We start from the raw sequence: 18,871 nt of genomic DNA on the forward strand, positions 1-18,871 counted from the left end.
AGCATGATTGAGTTGTAAGATCAGGACAACATGCGATTCAGGACGTACTAGTTTATTATCTACATGAGCCCTAGCCTCAGACTCTACTTCCTGATCACTACTACCCCTAGACTGTGCCTCAACCTCTATATTATTACCATGTTTGCCAACAATCTCAAGTTGAGAAACCCTATCTCCATGACCTTGAGCTTCCATGGTCCTATAATCAAAATTAAATAAAATAAAATATCAAAAACCAAAAGTAAAGAGTCTACATGACCATCAAATCGAAGCTCTGATACCAAAATTGTCAGACCCCGCCGTACTTAGCAAAAGATTTGACATTTATTTAAAATATCTTTAATACCAAATTTTGATCGTATAACGTATTATGTAAATAATTAAGCATGAATATATGAAAAACCTTAATACAACATTTTATTTAAACATTGTATGTAAACTACATATTGTTATATACTTTTATACATATGTTTCAATATATATGTGTATAAATAAGTTTATTTTAAACCAAAACATCAAGACATCTCAAACCTCGGTGTAGAGCCCGGTCAAGGCGACCTTATTAAAGAGAACATTCGGGACATAAAAACCTATGGTAATCTTGTCCTTAATTGCTGAATCTAATGGAGGTTTCAATCCGATAAATCAACCGTCATTTTCAGGTAAATGAGACTTCGACGTAGATGATGGATGGGAACTCCTACTCTAACTATAGTTGCAATCTCTAAGTAGGATTTTCAATCAGCTATCCCTTTTCTTTCCCTAGCGAGTGAAGTGCACCATAAGCTATAATGGCGAGCTATATGAATAAATTCCGTGAGCAGCGATTGAACTGAGCGTTTCAAGTGCATCCAGCAAGAATCGAACCTACGAATTTCCCCCTTTTTCAGGTTGGGCGCTTTAACCATTCAGCCATGGACGCAAAGAGACTCAGCGAGTGGACTAGGTTTTGGTATTCCTTCTCGAGCTTCTATTTCTTCCGTTAAAGGAGATTCGAGAAAAGATGGTATATGAAGACGTGTTTCTAGAACAAACAAGATACGGGTTGAGAAGGGGGATTGGAATGGGCATAGAAGCATGTATTGATGTACCAGATCGGCTAATGCTCCCAGGTTGATGCGATGTATTCACCAGTTGACTGAAGACTTGATTATTGGTATATCGATCGGTCAAGCACGGATTGAAATAGAAGCCAGTTCGACGGGAAGCTTTTGAAAACGCAGTGCACACAGGTAAATAAGGAACGAGATGAATACAGAGGCTAAACGAGCATCCCACACCCAAAAGGTTCCCCACATAGGTCGTCCCCGAAACCCCCCAGTAACTAAGGTAAACAACGTAAAAAAAGCACCCATTTATTAATCGTAAAAAAAGCACCCGGTTCCGGAAGAGCGAAGAAAAAGGGGATGTTTTATTAATCGGAAAAAGAAAGTGTTGATAGCCGTAGCGATATAAACAAGAATACTCATCCGAGCCGCATGAACATGTACATACGGAATACGAGAATTTCCACCTTGTTGAAGATATAGTGGTTCTACCCGAAGACTTAAATGAATAGCCATCGCTGTTAAGAACAACTGAAATCCAATGAGAATTTGCGCATAACTTCTGGTCTTTGACATCAAAAAAGAAGGTTGTAATAACGAAACGGACATATGAGAATTCGGTCCTAGCTAGTGGAACAAGAAAGACATAGATCTATATTCAATACGCAATAAAAGGATTTTTTTTCCCCAACGAATAATTTCCACTGCTTTGTTTTCGCTCCGCTCGTGCGCGGAACTACTTGCTCGCGTAGCGGCATACCAAAAAAAGACATAAACACATGCAACCATCACACCAGAGAGCCTTAGAACCATGACAGAAAGAGTCTGGTTGCTTTTATATAGAGCTCACCAGCAGGATTATTTAATTCTAAAAGAAGATTGAGCGCGGGTCAGCACCCAGGCCAGCTGGAGTTGCCGTACTTAAGCTCTCTAGGTGACGAGCTACGTCCAAATGGTGTGTCATCGACGAAGGGATAAGTTATGTAACGGAAAGTAATGATAGATCAAGCGAGAACCCTTGTTAAGCAAGAGCTCATGGCTATCCCCTGGATCCGGTTTGAGCCTTTCTAACCGATAGAAATAATTCATACGGGCTGTATCGACAGGCTCAATTTGCCTATTCGTTGGCCTACGAAAAAACCACGCAAAAAATGCTTTCATTTTTCATTTACAATCATTGCTCTACCCACTTTTTATCACTCTTTTATGGTGAATGGGACTGAAGTCTTGTTTTACGCCCTTCTTTGGCGTTTGAAATTAAGTGGCGTGTTCCGCCACAACTGTTTGGGATGAGAATAAGTTGAAAAACTAAAAAGTATGTCAGCGCTAAGCATAGCTACCAATGTAAACAAGTTTGTCATATAATACGATGATAGTAGCAAGCAAGTCCTTCTTTCTTTATATACACAATTCTCAGTTAATTGTATGTTATTGTCGAAGAATTGTATGCTAAATCGGAGAGTAGTATTAGGTAGGAAGAAAGTAGTGCTTTCTTCTTTTAGAAGCATAGTGCTTACTATACTGAAAGTAAGAAGCATCCAAAGCAATCTAATAGAATTAAAGAAAGTTAGAGTGTAGAGTGCATCAACTGACTGTCCATTAATAGTGGAGATTAGCTAAGGTATTTCTATCACTTGTAAGGCTGATATTGAAGGCATAACCCTAGTTCTCAGGTAGAATATAGGGTATAGGGATGATAAGGCATCTGTCTCCTTGCAGGGAAGAGGTTTTCTTTCTATTGAGATGAGTGGAAGAGTTGCTTTCGTTCGAGCTCAATTCCATCGACCCTAGAATTGATAGAAATATTCAATAAAGTAATTAGCACCTACCCGTTATGATGCAAAATTTACCTAGTATTGTGCGATCCCCGATTGCCTGTCATTCCTATTATGGCTTGTCTATTGGGATAAGTTTCATCGCTTCGCACCTTTAGAGGTAAAAAAAGCTCCTAACTTTGGACAGAGAGTGATTTCCGAATTTAGGGCCTTCACTCTTAAAGAAGGTGTTCCAGGGGGAGGTTGAATCATTAGTAAAGATATCCGCGCACAGTAAATATGATCAACAGCTTGCAATCAAAGAAAAGAAAAGTAAGATATTTGAGGAACAAGACGAACGGGATTCCACTGCACATTCATAGGCTGTTAGGGGGGCTGTTGAACATGAATCAATTAGAAAGTACATCTTAGTCACGTTAAGTCACGCCGAGATAAAAAGAAATAGATAGGAACAAAAAAGGCTTTTGCAGAGAGTGGCGAAGTGCTTCACTTGTAGATCTATTGTAATATAGAAGGAAATGCATGAAAACGGAGGAGTTCATTACAATATAGGGAGGGATTCTAACTATAGATGCATTAGGGTCTTTGCAATAGGTAACTATGTCAATCAACGGTTATTGTGGCCAGTTCAAGATTGGCTTGCTAATGTTCTTCAAAGATTACTAGTAGATGGTACGTTCGATCAACTTAAACCGCTAGATCGACTAGTTGGCAATCAGGTGACATATTGCTACGACTAAAAGTCGGCTACCGATGGGTGGCCTTTTGTTTTTTACTGTTCGATAAGTTGTTCGTCTCAAGTATAGTTAATTATACGCTTGCCTGGAACATGTTTGATATTCCCTTCGGGAAACGGATTATCAAATATGTTTCGTGGATGGACAACCTTTAGGATACCATGCCTCCTGGCCTCTGTTTACCCTTTGTCACCATTTAATTCGTGGGCGGCAGAAAAAAACAAGTCCGACCTGGAGAGCTTTTTCGTAGGTACGCGGTACTCGGTGATGATATTTTCATTGCCGATGAGGCCGTAGCTCAGTCTTATTCTTCAGCCTTAACTTAAGTAAGTTGGGGGTCTCAATTAGTTATCAAATGTCCCTCATTTCTACTTCTGGTTCAGTAGAGTTTGCTAAGAGGTTTCGAGTCTGGAGATTGAGTAAGGATGTTAGTAATTTATCAATCAAGAATCTTTTTAATTCAAATCCCCCTTGTGGTCTGTTTGCAGTCCACATAACATATCATGTCATTAGGGTTTCACCCCTTTGTAGGATAGGAGGTGCAGTATCGGATTGAGTATTCTTACTAGACTCAATCACACCCGTTCTCTTCACAATGAGAAGGTTCGGGCTATGTGGGATAAGAGCCTTCTTCCTTTTGAGCTTTGGCTTATAAGGGGAAGACCTCTTCATCCATACTTGAGCGGAATGGATCATCTTCGCAAGGGAATGAGACCAAAACGCATTCCTCATGAACTGTTTGTTCAGACTGGAATGAAATATTTTCTTGAGTGGTCTTCTCTCCGAGTATGGATGAAGAGCTTGCTAAGGTACAGTCATTGGTACTACACTACCGCCTTGTCTCCGGATGTTGGCATCGAGCAGTTCTTCTCTGTTCCTGAAGTTAATTTTTTCATGGAAGATTGTTAAGAAGGATAAAAATTGGCTTCAGTCTTTTATGGAAGATTTATGACATGGTGGCCGTGAAGGGTGTTGATTTTAGGTTACCTAGACTTGAGTCAACCTCACTTTCAATTAATGGAGGTTACTTGCTTGGTGGTTTCTCCGGTGCAGACTCTTTGGTACAAGCTGTGGGTTGTGACCAGCCTGCAGCTAATCGGTCTATTATCATACCTGGAGGGTGTGAACACTTCAATGAGATTCTAGATTGAATAACCATCAGATAACTATAGACGCTTCGAGATAGACCGCGAAGGATAAGTTAAGAAAGGCCTTTCCGAGGATGCACTTAAAAAGACAATCCTTTTCTCCCTTAGATATGAATGAAGGTCTTTGGTTAGATGGAGTGAAATGACGCGGAGTTCCAAAGTATATTTTTTTATATAATATAAAAAAAATTATTGAATAAAGTCAAATACCTGACTTGCCCCGAACTGCCTTCCTTGCTTGGCTTGCTTGCCTGGCTTGGCACACTCATACTAGAAGTAAAAGAATGAACTCTTAACTGACCTGTTGCATAAAAAAGAGCTCTTTCGTTTTTAAAAAAAAAGTGGAAAATCCTCTTTTGGAACTCACGCATCCGATTCTGGCCTTTAGGTTCGGTGAGCTGTTGCCTCTTAAACGCTCTCTCAGTGGTGGAATAGAGGGACTAGTCAAAAAATCCGGGGGGGTGTGTGGTTGAATTGATCTTTACGTAATTTCTTATGTAAGGGATTGCTAACGTGAATCGGCCTACTCCGAACTTCCTTAGGGGCTGTGGCCTACCCCCTGTGAACCTCTCCTTCTTACAGGCCAGCCCTCTGGTCCAGCCTTATCTTGTCGCTCTATCATGGCATCCCCTATCTCTCCCCGAGATTAATACGCTACATCTCGGATGACGGACTGGCTATCCCCCTCTCCTTGACTGAGGGAAGAAGTGACTCTTCCCGATGTTTCACCTTCTCAAGAGAAAAGGCTTCATTTAGGAGCGCTCTTTTCATCCAACTAGAAAGATCGTATGAAAAGAAAAGGAATCTGATGCCCAAAGACTCCCATGTTTTTCTTGGTTGGACCAACCCAACCGATGATTTCCGACAAGTCTTTTTAAATTTTTAGAGCAAGTAGAAGAACATAAAGAAAGCTTTCTTTATCTTTATGGATAACCAATTTATTTTCAAATATAGTTGGGAAACTCTCCCCAAGAAATGGATAAAAAAAATGGAAAGATTGGAACATGAGAATAGATTTGATACCAATTTGGATTACCTATTTCAATTTGTTGTGCTTTCTTAAATTGCATACCTATACAAGGGTTCAAGTTTCGATCGATATTTAAGGAGTTGATCATCCCTCTCGAAAACGATGATTTGAAGTGGTCTATAATTTACTGAGTACTCGGTATAATTCACGAATTCGTGTACCAACCAGTGCAGACGAAGTAACACGAATATCTCCGGTAGTCAGTCTATTTCCATCAGCCGACTGATGGGAGCGAGAAGTTTGGGATATGTTTGGCGTTTCTTCCATCAATCATTCGGATCTACGCCGTATATCAACAGATTATGGTTTCGAGGGTCATCCATTACAAAAAGACCTTGGGAACAGCGTAGCGACGGATAATTCTGAATAAGAATAGGTCCAAGGGGAAAATCAATAGGAAATGTTATTTGCTTTGTAAGAAGAAGAATTAACTTCTATGAAATGAAAGAGTTTCATGGGAATTATCTTTATCGTCGGATATCATCTTTTGAGAAATAGGAAGAATTGTTATCGAACGATTGCCTGCAATTCTTCCAAGTATGGAAAGAGTAAAGAATCAAGCAACAAGTCTCAATCTATGCAAAACGCACTGGGGCTTTGTCTTTCTTTCGGTTTCATTGATAGCAGAAGAGCCTGACTCTATAGGGGCGCTAGCGCTTTACTAAATATCAAGTTAAGGGGCCTGAAAAACGTAATAGTCTGTACTCTAGGCTCGCTTCGTTTCTTGAAGCTCTGCCCCTTATTGAAGACTAAAGCGCTAATGCGCCAACTATTTATTAGTAAAGCAACCTTTTGCGCTAGGCGCTCACATTTTCGGTCTGGGTGGAAGCTGGCGGCAGGGCTTGCTTAACCGCATACACGGAATTGGGATCTATTCTCGAATACAACTATTTTTCTCGGGAAAGCCTCGCTTATTCAAAGGGCTGATTATTTATAACCCTTTTATCTTCTCATAAGCGTTGGTAGGAGCAGGCGGGATGATGATGTGTATATAAATCAATAAAGACCAAAAAGATTCAATGGCAAGATCAATTTTATATAGATAGATAAAAGAACCATGTCGAAAATAGGGCATGGATTCTCTATAATGACACCTTTGACCAATTGAAAGGGATGTAGCGCACTTGGTAGTGCCCTTGTAAAATGTTACAGGTTCAAATCTTGTCATCCCTACCTATTACTTCTCCTCTAGGAAGTAAGGAGGAATCTGTTAAGATCAATTCAAATTGGAAATATAAAATCTTTCATTTAATGATACTATATGCATGCAAGATGTATTGGGGGTACAAAAATCATCCTTTTTTCTTTACAGTCCTATCTATTATGATAAGAAAACGCTCTTAGTTCAGTTCGGTAGAACGTGGGTCTCAAAACCCGATGTCGTAGGTTCAAATCCTACAGAGCGTGATTCTAAATCAACATACCCCATTACCGAGATATTACAACTCTTTTTTAAAGAAGTAGTCAATGTATCAAATCTATTTTCTACTTTGGAATGAACAAAGACCAACTAAAACTTTAACTTTACTTTAACTTATTTAGAATCATAAACATTATTGCACATAATATCTCAAATGAAAAGAAAAAAAGTCTCGCGCTCTCGCTCGACTCAGATAATGATGACTCATCTCTTGCCAAGCTATCTTCGATGCTACTGCTCAGCTCTGAGACTTCATCGATATCATGAGTGAGACCCACATCCTTAGGTTTGAATCGGAGTACGCTCAACGGGCACTTCGACTTGGACCTGTGATGCCTCTTTCTCTATATACATTAATATATGATATATCGCTAGTGGACAGCGAACAAAAAGATGCCACACTAAGAAAGCAATCCAATCAGGAAAGAAGTAGTCAGTTTCCCAGAAAGTAAAGCTTTTTTAGTACAAGAGCGAGATGTTACGAAAGAAGGAATCACCAACCAGAAAGAAATGTAACTGTCTTGGGATTCGAATGACTTGATCTGCTGGAACTAAGGCTATTTCCAATGCCCGAAAGGAAGGCAAGGCACTTGAAAGAGTGGTCAGTGAGGCTCAATTCTTTGGATTGATGCCAAGGCCCAGAGCATAAGGAATTCACTAAGTATAATAAGATTCTCCTTTTGATTCAATAGAAAGAGATGCCCCCAATGCGGTAATAGCCGGTAGAGACCTACGTTATTCACAATAGGTGAACTTGCTAGAATGCTATTTAATAAACTTATAACGGTAACTGGCTTATAAGCTCACCCCTATGTTAGCTTTTGAATAAGAAATTTATCCTTACTCAACTCGGGAAATTGAAACAAGTCCCAACCACGAGGCTTTGCCGCGAGAGTTTCGACATTAGTGATTTGCTCTGAATCTGGCCCCTAAACTAAGGCAAATAGCCCATAATACATATGAATCTGGTTGATCGGACCAAACTGCCAATAAAATCCATTTAGCCAGTTATGCTAACAAGAATAAAATAGATCATAAATCTAGTTTGAAGGCCCGAGAGTACGGAAACAGGTCCGGTAGGGGAATGTTCCAATTAATTCTAAGACATATGCCAATATCTCTTTCGTGGATCTAGTGGGAATGAGATTCTATACCCAAGTTAGTTTCTTGAGAGTCAAGCCTGCCTAACCTAGAAGTAGGACCGAGGACCAAGAGCTCGGGAAATCAAGATCGGGCATCCAGATTTTCCATAAGAACACTTTCAAAGAAAGAAAGACCAATTCAATTAAAGAACTTTCATAAATAAGGTCCCGAACCCATCCCGTCCAAGATCCTCGGGTAGAACGTCACCACCATCAAAACCCAAAGGCAATGGCTCAACAATCTCGGGGTCACCTCTCTATGTTTCAGACTGCTCTGACTCAAGAACATGATTGAAAAAAATCTCTAGGTGTCCCGCCTTCATCTAAGAAAAAAGGGGAAGTTCACCCGAACTATCCAACTCTAGGTCACCTACAGCCATCCAGGGTCAATGTGAAAGTCATCATCATGACTCCATTCGCTCTAATCACCCGGGTAGTGTAACCACTAAGGGCCATCGTCATCACTCTATAAATCCCCAGGCTCATCAAGCTATACCCCGTAAACCACCAAACGATTGCTCCTCCTCTATCTCTTAAAGACTTGGCTATCGCATTAAGCCAGCCTAAGACGTTGGACTGAGAAAGGACACTATACACAACCCCTAAGCATAAGTAGACGTAGTCTTCTTTAAAGATCGTTCGTGTAAGCTTCTTCCCTGCTGGCACACTAGGAAAATCAGTCTATCTACCGTCATTGAGATCTGTGGGGTGGCGGGGACTTCGACTGCCTTGTATCGGGTGAAGAGAAGGGGTGGTAGTCTGAGTAGGGTTCGAACCTACAATATCACCGTTATGAGCGGTACGTTTCAACCAATTAAACAATAAGCCCCTACGGATCTTTACATGCAATTCGCTCACTTCCGGAAGAGCGGACGGACGTGCTGGAGGGCCTTTGCTCTATCTGCTTCTTACTCTTCCCAGAGATGAAATAGTTGGTTCGGTAGGGCTAGGAATAAAGAATTTGAAAAAAAAGGATTATCTTATTGTTTATATATAGAATATTCTATATATAAACAAGAATTAGAATAACGGGACTCAAATGGGCGAAGGCTCTCTATTTGCTTGCAATGCCGGCTGTTCGCCTTTCGGGAAAGGTTTCGCCTATTTGATTCAAAAGGCGCTACTAAACTACTGTAGTACAGCTAGTGTTTGTTAGTAGTACAACAGAATGTTGTTCGCCCCGACTTCGTATGCAAGCCCTACGGAAGTACCAAAGGCGCGCTCAGTGACTTTCGTAACCCAACTCATTAGTAGTGAGTTAGAGAGTTGTAGGGCGACCTTCAGTATTTCAATAGTAGTTGAACAAACAAGCCCACTAATAGCTTTTTTTTCACTTTTGTGTAGTTGACCCTATTGACTCAAGGTTAGACAAAAAAGAAACTCATGTTCATAGGAACATGGAACCTTTCTGTAGTGGGATGTAGACTTCAATTGTTTTGGTACTTTTTCACCACTAGTTATTATTTCATTTAGTAGTAATCGGCTGTTCAACTAGTGTAGGCTTGCTTCGCCCAACGTGTAGCTTAATGACTGAACTCGTTGGCTACACAAGCCAGCCTATCACTTGATAGTGTTAGCCTTTGTCAACTGAAGTAGCGTAGCGCCAATTGATAGTTGATAGAGCAGATAGATAGAGCGCAACGCGGGGCCTCGTTTGAGTCGAGTCGTCGCGAGCAGAGCCGTTTGTTTCTACTGTCGTAGTACGACAGTACTAAAGGCGAAAGACATTAGTACAGCTGATAAGAATACTCTCTGATGTTGAATTTGTAAACTAATAGGCCTTGGTAACCTACCGATTACTTTTGAATCAAAGTAGCGGCGAAAGGGGGAAATAGCTGAGTCGGTTAGAGTGCTGGCCTGTCACGCCAGAAGCCGCGGGTTTGAACCCTGTTTTCCCCGCCCGATCATGCCAACCAAAAATGGAAGAAGTCAGAGTTTGAAAAGGGCGAAGTTCTACAATCAGTGGGGGCGTTCCCTTGAGTTTTTCATAGCGTGCCGGTCCCGAAATGAGACCCTTCCCCTCGGATGATCGCGGAAATAGCGAGAGGTTGTAGCCCGCCATACCATAACTCATCAAACATTCCACGTTCCCAAACGGATCCCGTTCAATATATTTCCTATGATGACTCTCCTCTAAGGTACCTAGCCTCTCAAATAGGCAAGATCTCTCTATAAAAGTTTTTTCATGTCAATGCCGATTTTTCCAATCTTACCAGCTGCCAATTTCGGATGATGGTGCTCTATCGAAGGCAGTCAGACGAGCCGCATAACCTGCTCTTGGATTGGCCACCTCCCTATCGTCCTCGGATAGGGACCGGCCGGAAGGAGAGAGACCGAATCAAGGCTTCTTCGGCCGAACCCACCCTTACTTCATTTAGAATAGGAGAACAGGTGCCTACTTCCTTGTTGTGGAGCGGAAAAGGTAAGAGCAACCGATGTGATCTTTGGTCAATTCACAAATCTATCGGGCGGAAGTAAAATCACCTTGATACTGAACCGGATCTGAAATGCGCTATGGATCTCGATCTGGAGAACGAATTTCATTTGGATCTGCTATTGGTGGTTCGTGTCCAACAGGCTCTGTATCTATATTGTAACACGATACATATTATGTATGAACCACATCAATAATTGAGCAAAGGGATGCCACCACTGCTTGATCCACTGATAGGTTCACTTATTCATCAGCTGACGGGTGGCACACAGTACACTCAAGGGCTTTGACTTCCCTTGCTTGCCCGGTGAATCTTTCATATACAAGCACGTGGTGCTCCCTGAGCCTGAAGCTCCGCACTCCTGACTACTCTCGTTTATTATTATCTAAAGCTTCCCGATCCAAGGTTGCTCTGCTCCCACCTATCGATTCACTAGGGGTTTACAAGGACATAGAATTTCTTCGTCCCAATCCTACCGCTACGTGGTTGGTAGATTGCGCCTGCTTTATCATTGCCTATATTGAGTGCTTTCACTCATTACCCATGCATATTACCTGAGACGATAGTTCAACTTGGCATCGAGCTACAAGTCACTTTTTCCTCGACTATGGGTGGCGTGATACTACTGGGCATGGTCCTCTATATGATGACTTCTCGTACCCTTCCCCTGCTATCGATTTCTATATGGAACTTCCTTGATTCCGTCTCAATTGACGGAGGTTAAGCTTTGTTATGTTGTGTACATGCGCTCTTTCTTTGTTAACCCGTCTGGTGTGCAGCTGTATGCCTGTGTAGGTTGTCCCCACGCGGGGAGCTCTTGGGCCTTTTCCGCTCGACCGCACCTACATGACTTTGAATATGAATCTGGAAATTTTAATTCCTCGACTTGCTAGCACTAGATCAGCTTCCACTGATGATGCTTACATTTTGCCATCAAATGGAACTGCTTCCACCTGTTACTCTATTGCTTCTAATAGATCTATTGGGTCAAGTTCATAGGCTCGGGAAACTGGATCAACAGGTGCTTTCATGAGTCAAGGTAAACCACTGAATCAATAGGTTGTGCCCCTGGCTTCGCTTCTGGCTTCATTGATGGGTCAACACCAATGGGATCCGCTGCTTTATGCGCAGCTCTCGCCTCTGCATCTGGATTTGTTCTTGGAATTTTCTCTTCTACACGGAATATCTCGAGATCAAGACCCATAAGGAGCCGTAAAGTTAGAAAGGCGGGACAAGGTATAGTTCCAGCGCTACGCCCCTTAAACCAATTAATGATCCAACGACAGAGCCTATGAGATGGGTGCTTGACCTCTCCAAGCCATAGCGACTTTCGCGAGGCAACCATCATTAAACTTTCTTATGCCCTTCGCTATGCCCCTGGATTTGTACCCAATCTGTCAACTAGCGAGCGGAAAGATCAATGTAAATTTAGTGCTCGGTTTGGAGCGCTCAGCTTGAGGACTATATACAAGTAGATTCAGAGAGCACATGAACCTATTTACCATAGAAACGTATGCCCATCGCTGACCGGAAAGCTAATGACTGGGGAACTTTCCTAGGAGCAAACCTCGCATTGGAAGCTCAGATTGGGAATACTACATGACGAGTACCCGTTGACTTTATTGATTTCTATATGTCTAATCTCACGCATACTCCTTGAATATGAGGCAATGCCAATTGTTGAAATGATGTCAGATGAAGGAAACTCTGTATCTGTAGATTATGTAATTCCTGCGCCTACTAAAGCCAATCAGTATATCAAATCTTATTACCGCTAGCTCCATTAAGTCTACGAGTTTGCATCAGATTATCTCAATGAATAGCCATCATCCCTCGAAGACGACTCGAGAGATCATTGTTATGCTTCTGATGGCGTCGTTTCACTTCACTTGGACACCGAATTTCTTATACATTCCTCATTGATTCAAAAATGGGTTTAATTTAGAGGGCCTCGTCCTTATATTATGCGCTAGCTTCATGTTCATCAATCGTCTGTCGATCGGAAGAATCCTAATCAAAGTCATCTGCTGATCGGTATGCGGAGGCGACCAACAGAAGCGGAAAGATCCTCTTGGGAAGCATATGGGATGCCTGGATGTGGTTCATGCTGGACTAAGACCAAACCTATGGGAAATCCAAGTGAAGGCGCCCGTCTATGAGCCCTCCGACCCATTGATGTGATGCTCGGATAAACGTGTAAATGAGGATTGACCGATCGCAAGTTCTACTCATCACTGGCCCCTCTCGTTATTGTATTGGCATTCGCCACCGACACAACCGGCACCGTCGCATTCGAGCAATCTGAACCGATAACTAGCACTGACATTGGTAATGAAAGTAAGTCCGCTGGCTGAATTAAGGAAGAAAAACAAGGCATTAAAAGAATAAGCGTACCTCTTTGAAAAGCGAATACGAGCAGAAAATTCATATTGCGATGCCAAGACTTCTCTCACTTCTTTCTAGCTATTTCTTTCTTTCGGGCGGCTCATTCGAAGTGGGAAAAAAAGTCTTGATCTTGCTGGTGAGTAGCATAGAGGTCTTTCGTAGAACAGATCGAGATATGTGCTTGGTCCGTTGCTTCCTTTCCCAATTCTGATGTTGATTACTCTTCAGCGTATGCATATAAAGATATGGATTATTCTTATTCTTTTGAATTCTGATTATCTGGCTATATTCTTTATGTTTTTTACAGCAGGTTTAATATGATTAAGTTAAGCTCGCTTGCTTGTCTCTCTCAGTGCCTTCGCTCTCTCTGATTCGTCAAGCTCGTCAACTAGGATAAAAATCATACATATAGGGATAATTCAAACAGATCCTATCTTATGATGTCATCCACTCATAAACAAGATAAGATCGATTTTCTCATATAGGAAAGTCTCGATGATCCGATATAATAGATCATCGATCAACCAATCGTGCTCTGCTCATATAGTACGTTTAGCTCTTTCTCGTACGAACTCTCTGTCAAGCTCTGCGGCTATGGAGAAAGTCTCTCAGCCATACTCCCATAGGCAGGCCGCACAAGGAAGACCCATAAATCGGACCCCTCATCCCGTTTTTCCCTAACCTATACTCGTCTTAGGCCTTCTTGAACCACCTACGTGGTTCCGGAAGTCTTGCCCAATCCGGTGGTTCCAAAGGTGATAGCAGCTTCTTGAGGCTCGCATATTATCCAGTGGATTCCATCTACTCATAACCATATTTGTCCTATTCTTTTTCCTTATATAATAGAAAGGAACCGAACGGGACAACAAAAGAAAAGGTAGGTTCTGTTTTTCCTCTATTGTTACGTTTGTAGTTTCCCGTATCACCCTAGCCTTTCCTTACCTCTTTCCCTGACCCCTGACTTCCGCACCGCTCCGTGCGCTCTGTCCTTTACCATTTTAAGGCACAAGCAAGTAACAACTGGTCCCGTAACTTCAATCGGGAAAGCAAGCTGGTACTGGTAATAGCAATAGCAAGCTAGAAAGCAGGAAAGCAAATAAGAAAAGGCAACATAAACTCGTCTCTTGTTAAGAATAGCAGCAGGTGTGTAGGAGCTGAGGCTCTGCAATACCTTGCTTTTTACCTGTCGTACTGTTAATGGGAGGACTAGGAATAAGAGTAGGAGTTGAACGCTTAGCTCTTCTTTCCTTTTCCTGGCTTTGTCATTATACGAAGATGAATGGAACACAAGCAAGTAAGCGGCTCTCTAGTTAGCTCTACTAGTAGAAGGCACATTAAGACATGTACAACAGTAAAGAGGTTATCAATCTTCTCTTTTTGCTAATAGATTCTGGTCTCTTTGTTCGAAAGCCAGCTACCAAACAAGCATGCACTCTCATACTCCTCGCTCTTCTTTTTTGGCGTACTCCATTTAGCTCTTCTCTTACAGAGCCTTGCCTTGTCTTTTCGATTGCTTTCTTTCCTCATTTTAAATGCTTTCTTGCTTGTAACCTAGTTGACAGAGAGGAGGGGCGGTTCCTACACCAGCTCGAGTGCCAACATCTACACCCGCTCCTCTTGCTTTCTTGCTAGGTCCGATTTGACTTGCTTGCTTTATCGATCGATTGCTTTCTTATTGCCCTTTTCTTTTTATTCTGATTGGCATGAGCTAACCACGACTTGATTTAGGCTACTATTGTTGGGGGGCAGCTGTTAGTATGGGGAAAGAAGAGTGATATACTAGCCAAGACTCCTATTCTTGCTCCTACTAGCTACTACCTACTCTAGCCCCTACTCGTGTACCTCTTGTTGTGGCTTATTACTATCGTTTATCGCCTTTGATCGCTCCCCGGCTCGCTTTCGAGGCGAGCCTGCACTCTCCCTTGCTTCTTACTCGCCTACGAAAACAATACTAGACTCGACTTCCATACCTACCTCCCCACTCGTGCCTACTTTAACAAACCGGTCTTCCCTTAGTCCTCCCTTACTCTATCCCTCCGCTTGGCTATTGCCTTCTCCGGATCTCCACCTCTCTGATTTCTCGCCCCAGGTTGAGCTCTTTGTTTCGTCCATCTGAGGCCGACGGGTGTGTCACATTCTTTTTGAGCGAATCTCTTCGCCCTACGATGAGTCGTAGTTCTATTTTGCTGGGGCAGCTCCTTTCCTTAGTCGTTGGACTCCATTGGTTCTTGACCGTAGTACTTCTCTTGTGTGCACATGTTCCCTAGCTCTGTTTATGGATCCATTCTAAGACTCAAAATTTCATTATTCTTCTCGTTATAACTAAAATTCCTACTTATTCTAGCTTTTCCACCTGCCTTCGTCACCCATACACCTATTCTTCACGAGCTCTTCCACATTCAGATAGGTTCTTATCCCCCAAGCAGGGTTTTTTATTTTACCTTTGCGGTCTTTTGCTCGGGCTTTTTTGCTCTTGAAAACAGATATCACCCAACATATAAATGGGCATTTGTGCCGTAAGGCCCGGGAATAAGACAGCGAGGGCAGCTCTTCTTCTTCTTCCTGAGCTGAACTGTGAGCCTATCTATTGAATTGAGGAAAAACCTTCTTCTTCGCTCTCATGCCTTGACTCGCTAGACTTCAAAGTTGGACCTCCCTACTTACTGGCTTGACTGCATTGACTTACTGGATTGCCCCTTTTTAATTACAGAAACCTTAGGCAAAGCGGTTTTTCTGAGTTGTAATATATATCAAGTGCATTTCAAAGGCGGAAAATCGAAGTTTACAAGCTTGCGACTCTTTTCATTCTACTTCTATTTTCTGGAAATAAGGAGTGCTACCGCACACATTTAGGGCACCCCTTATCCTTTACTTGGACTATAAGAAGCCGGAATGTAAATACAGCCAAGCGGGGCGGGAAATCCAAGTTTACGAGAGTTGGGGAGCGTAGAAAAATAGATCTGATGAGCCTCTGAATCAAAAGGCAACGGCTAGGCCGTTTGAAGGCCACTAAACGATCGATACGATGTTTAGGGCTGAGATCAAAATCGAGAAAGGAGGTTTTCTCTGTCAGACTGTGGGTAGGGCACTTTCACAAAAGACTTATCCTCTTTTTCTTAGCCAGATGCATTGAATTGAAACAAAATCATGTTTATTTCAATTCAAGTAGTAGTTTCTTTGACTACTTTTATCCATTAGCTTGTGAGATGAGTCAAAGTTGTTCATGTTGTTCACTCTAGTTCTTCTTCCTTTTCTTTCTTAACTTTGTCATCCTCATCATAATCATATTCCTCAAAAATGTGGAATACTTCTTTTTATCATCTTTGAATATGTGACTATCTTGCTTGGGTACCTCAACCTTCTCATCACACCCTAAGCCCGGCCGCCTGACAACTTTTCCACATTCTGGATCTTCAAAGAGAGCTCTCTTTTGTGCTGGAGAATACATGGCGTCAAACGGTGCTAAGATTCCTCTTCCATTGTACAACCCTTGGGCTTCCTCAATTGAGTATCCCATTGCTTGGGGCCAATCGATGAATAGCAATCGCGAGACATTTTAGCATTCTCAAAGGTAGGAGATTAACAGCTGATCCCCCATTTATCATGATTCTTGTTATCTCCAATCCATTAAGGTACCCGGTTGAGATGAGCTAATATGTACTAGCGAACATGTTGTCCATTAGCCGCTAATGTTTGACCAGGAAGCATTCGAGGTCTCCCTCGTTGGGTAACTGCGTTTTGGCTCTATACGATGCCCCCAGCACTTCGGTCTATAGGGATGCCCCCCAGGGTTTTGATTTTGCGATAGACCATGATCCTGGACAGGACTTTAAGAATTTGGGAATGATCTATTCTTAGACTGAGACAACTCTTGCACAAGATTTTTACCATAATTCGGAACGGGAGGTAATTTCCGTAACACCATCTGGTTTACTTTATCTTGTGTCTCCGTAACAAATGGTCCATTTATTGATGAGCGAATGACGGGAATTGAACCCGCGCGTGGTAGATTCACAATCCACTGCCTTGATCCACTTGGCTACATCCACCCCTACCCCCGGTTTCCGTCTATATCTACGATCAGATCCTTTCTGAACCCCCTACCCTATGACCGCATATAGGGTAACGTGCCTTTAATAATATTAGAATCTAAGTCCCTTCTTTCTTAAAGTTAAGTTTCTCGCTTAGAAAGATTGCAGGGGTGCTCACACAACCTTCCTTCAGCTGGCTCCGCCCTATCTATTTCTATTTATTCATCTCTTTTTTCAATTGGATATTTAGGGATCTCTCTTGTTCATAGATCTTGAAAGCAGATCAAGATCCATTTCTCAATATATCCATCTATCGATAGAAAGATATAGATCTCTATCTCTGGGTCTATCTCCATATCTAAATATAGAAGAACAAACACTTAAAGGGCGTAACAATGGAAGGTTCTCACCCTGTTCCCGACATTGTTCTCTGATGATGTTCCCTAGGCAAAAGGTAGTTATAGAGGAACGGCTGTGAACCGGGGCGATTCCCCCTTTCCATCGAAATAGGGAGGGCCTCCGTCCCCACCATTCCGGCCTCTTCTTTTTTGATAGGGATTTTCCCGATGCTGAAGGTAGCTTGTTGCTTACCAAGCCACCCACTTGAGAAGTTAGTACTCGGCTTGTCGCTACTTTAAAGCTTCCCCCGTAGTACTCGGCTTGTCGCTACTTTAATTTAATAGGTAACCGACGGTTCCCGACTTTCTCCGGTTTCCGCAACCGTAACCATTTGTCACTCCGGTTACTTCATCCATCCACTTTTTTTGAATTTCAAGTACGCTCTAAAAAAAGTAAAGTAAAGGATAAGCTTGCATTCTAGAAGCGGTAGCTTCCCGCCTCCTTCAGTCCTATTGCCCCCTTCGATGAGAAGTGCCCTTCCCTTTTATAAAATGTCTAATTGGTCTGCCTCACCAAATTACAAAATGGAGTTGCCTATTGTTTGGCTGACCCTCTTCTTCTCATGCGGGTTGACCCTGAAGTCAAGAAAGAAGGAATGGAATCACTAGAGAGTTGTCTGCAGTTCACACTTGGGCAAAGACAGCTTACTTTAGAAGCGGAACACGAACCTATTTCCGCTATTCTGGATTCTTATTGAGCGTAGCAAAATCAAGGTTTATGAAAAAGTCAGCGAAGTTTCTATGGTGTTCTACCTTTGCGTAGTCTCGGTCCACAGTGGAATGATCCGCACCCGACCCTCGTTAGACTCAGCGGAAGTGTATGTTATAAGTAAAGAGAATAGAAGAGATGAAGTATGTCGCTTAGCCTAGTCTATATCTACAGCTGACGCAACTTCGTACTGACGCCTCACTACTACTTAATTAATTAACGGCTAAGTGATTTTATAACCTCAGCTTTTCTTAACCGGCTGACCTTACAAAGAAAGTAAGCCCTTAGCCTTCCTTTCCTTATAGTTTCAAAAAGGGACTTCGTAACCTTAACATACTTTCTTTCTTACTTTAACATAGGCCTTCGACACATCAAACGGGCGCCCCGCCCCTATTTCATTCTTTTTTGAATTAGAAAGAACACAACCTTACTTATTCTGTTCAGGGGGGGATGAAAGACAAAGAAAGAGAGAAGGGGACTTTACGATCGGATAAAGGAAAGGAGCGTGGTTGGTGTATCACTGGGACGGTGGGGGAACCTGTAGGAAGGGGGGACGACCCTCCGAATTCACATAAGGAATCGCCAACATGAACACAAACAAAATCGTGAATTGCG

The 18,871-nt window shown here is 42.3% G+C and overlaps 2 pseudogenes; one reads left to right on the forward strand and one right to left on the reverse strand.

The window, feature by feature from the left end:
* Positions 1 to 908: 908 nt before the first annotated feature.
* LOC126667804 (putative cytochrome c biosynthesis ccmC-like mitochondrial protein) lies at positions 909 to 1,655 on the reverse strand (annotated as a pseudogene).
* Positions 1,656 to 4,511: 2,856 nt separating this feature from the next.
* On the forward strand, positions 4,512 to 6,106 carry LOC126668417 (uncharacterized; annotated as a pseudogene).
* The last annotated feature ends 12,765 nt before the right edge of the window (positions 6,107 to 18,871 follow it).

The sequence above is a fragment of the Mercurialis annua genome, linkage group LG2, assembly GCF_937616625.2.
Source record: "Mercurialis annua linkage group LG2, ddMerAnnu1.2, whole genome shotgun sequence".
Classification (NCBI taxonomy): Eukaryota; Viridiplantae; Streptophyta; class Magnoliopsida; order Malpighiales; family Euphorbiaceae; genus Mercurialis; species Mercurialis annua.